Source organism: Balaenoptera physalus (genome assembly GCF_965194825.1).
Source record: "Balaenoptera physalus genome assembly, chromosome: X".
NCBI classification, from domain to species: Eukaryota; Metazoa; Chordata; class Mammalia; order Artiodactyla; family Balaenopteridae; genus Balaenoptera; species Balaenoptera physalus.
Genome location: NC_138903.1, coordinates 23,202,113 through 23,207,209, shown reverse-complemented (window position 1 = coordinate 23,207,209; position 5,097 = coordinate 23,202,113). Strand labels below are relative to the sequence as shown.

Here is a 5,097-nt window from a genome sequence, read left to right as displayed (position 1 = left end):
GCAAGCAATGTCATGCACGAATTCAATACTCTTAAGAAAACACACTATCTATTACAAGAAAAAAACATTTGAAAAAACCTAAATAAATCAATAAATAATGTATAGAAGTTACTAGTTTAAAACAGGAAGATAAATAAGATCTATACTTTGTTCCCTCCGCCCCTACTACTCTGCACTACTTAGGAGCTTGACTGCTCTCTTCCAAAACAAAGTGAACAAACTGCCCGCGGCCTCCCTCCCTAGACGTGGGAGGAGCTGCGGGGCCTTGGCCCTGGAAGTGCACTGCCCTCAGCCACAGCTGCAGCCCTGGCCGCGGCTCTCACTCCTGCTCTCTCTTCCTCATCTTCCAGAGCCTCCTTATAGAGATCTGGGAAGGCACTGGGGACGGTACCAGCGATCTTGGCCACAAACTCCAGCACTTTCATCTTGCTGGTTTCAGCCAGGGCTCTTGGGCCCCACAGGAACTCATAGCGCGGAGGATCGCTGTTGGGCACCTGGCGGTACGTCAGGTACTTCTGCTGCACGAAATCTTCGCTGATGAGCCTCCTGGGCTCCCCAAAGATCGAGTGCCTCCTCCCAGCATACAACCCCAACGCATTGAGGAATTCCCAGATCTCCTCCTCGGTGGCACGGTTGCCTTTCTTGAAGATCGTGCCCAGGAGACTCATCAGGAGACCGGACGTGGGTAGCCCCGACTCATCACTCAGACTTCCCTCGCTGGGGAGGGCCAGCTTGCTGATGAGGGCGTAGGAGTGACGTCTGGGGTCGACTTCCTTCAGCTCGAAGCCAAAGACCAGCTCCATGCACTCAGAGGCTCTCCTGAGGATCTCAGGGAAGTGCTTCGTGTACTTCTTGCTGACAGCCTTCAGCATTTCTGCCTGCGGGATGGGCTCGTTCACCTTGTACTTCTTCAGCAGGACCTGCACCAACATGCTGGCCTTCATGGACAGAGGATCTATGCAAGTGCTGTGAGTGGAAGGTGCTGTGTGGGAGGTACTTGCACTTTCCTCATCTTGGCTCGCCCGGGCACCCTCTTCAGATCCTGGGCAGGAAACCCCTGCATCACGACAGCTAGTGGCTGGGGCTCCCTGAGGCTCCCGGCGAGCGCCAGCAGCACGGGAGCTCGGGGGAGTACCCCGAGAAACAGAAGCGGGGGAGGGGGGCGACTCTTCTATCTCTGCCGCCGCCGCCGCCGCCGCCGCCGCCTCAGTGGCCTGGGCACCCTTGAGACTCTGAGTCTCCCCCCGGGCCTGGTGGCGTCTCTCGCGGGCACGGCGCTTCCTCTTCTGGCCCCGAGGCATGATGACACAGGTTAGGGCCAGCAGGCGGGAGTGTGGGCAGGAAGGCAGGCAATGAGGGCACCTGGGGGAGGGACAAGGAGATGCTGTGAGCACCTTCAGCGGGGAGATTCCTCCCTGGCTTTAACCAAGGCCGCCTCTGCAGGGTCCTTGAGGGCACTGCTCGAGGACCCACAGGGCTCCCGTTCTCCTGCTCCGCCTGTCCCCTGAGACCCCTGTGGAGGACGGTAGAGTGAGCCTTGGGGCACAGCCAGCCAGCCCTGCCTGGGCGGTACGGGGGTGACAGTGGGGGCTGGCAGGGGAGGTAGGTCCTCGCGGTTCCCATTCAGAGTCAGGATGACAGTTGCTGGCAAGACTCCCCCACCCTCCCCCCCCACCCCATCCCGTCTGCTGCTCTGAAGTTGACACCACCATCTTCCATGACACCCAGGAGGAGGAAAGGAGGGAGCGTTCAGCCCACCACCGAAGGGTCCTGGGACCCTCCCTTCTGCTGCCTGGTGATGGCCCCTTCAGAACAAAGCTCTAACCTCCCTTGGACCTGGCAGAGGAAATTACGGGCAGTCTCAGCCTGACAGTCCTTCCTTGGGAGTTTACGGGTTGGCAGGAGGGGACAGGCCATATTCTCTCTCGTCCCTTCTCTTCGGGGTGGGTGGCTCCCTTAGTCCTCACTCGGGGTCCTCCCTGGACGGCCGGTGCAGCCTGGAGCTCCCCTCTTGCCCCGAGGGCCATCTGCTCGCACCAGTGCCGGCACCTCCTTGAGTCTCATTAGGAGGCAGTGAGGGTGACCACGCGGCCGCATGTGGCAGAGTTTTACCAAGCCTGCAGCGTGCGGCAGACAGGTCGAGGCCCTGTGGTTGGCGGCCCCACTGGTCCTCACTCAAGGGCTTGGGCTGACTCTTGGGAGTGCTCAGGGACGCGCCTTCTGCTGGCCTGCACCTCCCCTCTCAGACAGCCGCCCTCCCTTCTCCGTGTGTGGCCGGAAGGAAGCGGCTGACAGCAGGGGAGGGGTTCTGAGGTGCCCTTGCGACGGGGAGGACGGTCCTCACCCTGACTCCTCCCGTGCCCTGGAAATCCTCCCTCTGCTGACCTGCGGCCAGCCCCTCAGAACAAGGCCCCCTCCTCCCTGAGTCTCCCGCGTCCGTCCGTCCGTCCGTCCGCGTTCGCACTGAGGGAGCCCCTCCATCTTGAGACCTGCCCGGAGGCTCCCAGGCTGACGTCAGGGGCGGGGTCTGCGTGGCCGCCATTCTGGGGTGTGGAGCCCCTCGGACCCCACGAGGGTCCCGTCCTTCACTGCACAGGGCCTGGGGCGCTCCCTCTACTGAGCTGAGCCAGGGTCCACCAACCTCAGAGCGAGGCCTTCCTTGCCCGAGACCCCGCGGGGGAAGCGGATGGACTTGGGGCCTAACAGCCAGGCCCGAGCCTCTCGGGCCGAGAGCAGGGGCGGGGTGGGCGGGGCCTGTGTGGCCGCCTCTTTGGGGAGGGAAAGGGGATTGGGGGTGTCGGGGGCGTCCCCGCACTTCTAACTGGGGTTACCTCACACTTTAACACCTGAGGAGACGTGGGACTCCTCCCGCGGCTCACCCTCGCAGGACGGCAGCTCTCAAAAATGGCCTCGCCCCCACAGCGTGGTTAGGAGGACGTCGCATCCGGTCATGCGCATCTGGGCTCCAGGAGGACAGCAGGGGCGGGGCGGGTCCGGCCGGCCGGGGCGGGGCGGACCCCGGCCGGGGTGGGGTGGGGCGGGGCGGGGCGGGGCGGGGCGGGGCGAGGCGGGGCGGGGCGAGGCGGGACGGGAGGTGTGGGGTGGTGCCGGCGGAGCTTCCCGCAGGACTGGCACGTGGGCCTTTCATTGACTCTTGGCAGGTCCTGGGACTTTTCCCTCTGCTGAGCTGAGTCAGCAGGCGTCACACCTTGGCTCTCATTTCTGTCGGCACCCCCAGCCGGAAGTATCTGGGGGCCTGAGCCTCACAGCCATGCCTGGGTCCCCCGAGACTGACAGTGAGGCCTCTTTGGGGCCCCCTGTTCTATGGTGGATGCTGCTCTCAATCCCCTCTCAGTGTCTTCTCTTGACTCCCTGTAGGTGCTGGGCTACCTCCCGTCTGCTGACCTGAGGCCGAGGCCTCGCATCAAAGACATCAGCTCCCTGAGACTGCTGGTGTGAAGTGCAGGCACATCTCATCTGGACACTTCTGCCTGGAGCCTCCCAGAGATGGCTGGTGCAGGTAAGATGAGCTGAGGGGAAAGGAGACGAGACTCTCTTCTGTGGTTTGGAGCCCATCAGGTCTCACTCAAGGTCCTCACACTGACTGCTGGCAGGGCCTGCGATTCCATCCTTCTCTGGTATGACTCCATCCCTGTCCCCAACCATGCCCCACAGAATCCCAGAGGAGTTAGTGAAGGGGCTCCTTAGCCTGACAGTTCTCACCGTGGTCTCTCTTTGTTGACATCAGGGGCATTGCCCAAAAGTTCAGAAATGAATTTCTGTCCTTTTGTACAACTGCTGTGTTACTTGCTATTCTCTTTGAGTCCGTGTGTGATAGTCTATTAAGATGATCATTTAAAAAGGCCAGTTGTCATCCACTAACAAAGTTTCAGATGGTTATCTCACAGCCTGTGGACCATACTGCCACATCCAGCCCAATCTTTGGTGTCCCATGCTCCTGGCATGCGGGCTCTGAAATGCTGCCTCAGGTTCCTTCAGTGAAGCAGTAGAGATTCATGGTCCCAGAGCACAGTGGAAGAATCAAGGGCTCAAGTTTAAAGGCTTTTCTCTAATCAATCCTGTCATCTGCCTCTCTTGCAGGCTACAGACCTGTCTCGAATTCAGGGCATCCCCCTACCTGCCCACACTCAGGTTCTAGTTCAGTGGAGACTTATCGTCCCTCAGGGATTATTTAGTTTTGTGTTTTTGCTTTTGTTAATGTTTTCTCTTTATTCCTTCTGTAATTTTTCCATGGTTGATTTTGGGTACAGGAAACAGTAGCCCATGTTTGATTGTCATCAGCTGCTATGGATAAGGTACTAAATCTGTAAATGAATTAAGGAAAATCGATATTCTTACAATGTCTGTGCCTCACGAATACACATAACATACTATTCTGGTTGAGACTTCTTTTTCCTAAGTCAGTCAGGAAATTCTTCTAATTGCCTCCATGTAGATTATATACATTTTTGTATGGTTTCTTTCTAGGTATGTTTTTTATATTATTGCTTTAGTCTCTGGTGTATTTTCTTTTTTTTTTTTTTTCCTTTTTTTTGATTTTTTTTTAACATCTTTATTGGAGCAGTATTGCTTCACAATGGTGTGTTAGTTTCTGCTTTGTAACAAAGTGAATCAGTTATACATATATCCCCGTATCTCTTCCCTCTTGCATCTCCCTCCCTCCCACCCTCCCTATCCCACCCCTCTAGGTGGTCACAAAGCACCGAGCTGATCTCCCTGTGCTAAGCGACTGCTTCCCGCTAGCTCTCTGTTTGACATTTGGTAGTGTATATATGTCCATGCCACTCTCTCACTTTGTCCCAGCTTACCCTTCCCCCTCCCCGTATCCTCAGGTCCATTCTCTAGTAGGTCTGCATCTTTATTCCCATCTTGCCCCTAGGTTCTTCATGACCATATTTCTTTTTTCTTAGATTCCATATGTATGTGTTAGCATACGGTATTTGTTTTTCTCTTTCTGACTTACTTCACTCTGTATGACAGACTCTAGGTCCATCCACCTCACTACAAATAACTCAATATGTAGGCTTTTTAAACTAGCTCCTTTTGCTAATCAGTATACATTTAAGTTTCTCTATA

General features: G+C 56.5%; 1 pseudogene across 1 annotated transcript; it reads right to left on the bottom strand.

The window, feature by feature from the left end:
• Positions 1 to 204: 204 nt before the first annotated feature.
• LOC309652922 (melanoma-associated antigen B4 pseudogene) lies at positions 205 to 2,448 on the bottom strand (annotated as a pseudogene). Its single transcript has one exon. The product of its transcript is annotated as a melanoma-associated antigen B4 pseudogene (transcript).
• Positions 2,449 to 5,097: the final 2,649 nt, after the last annotated feature.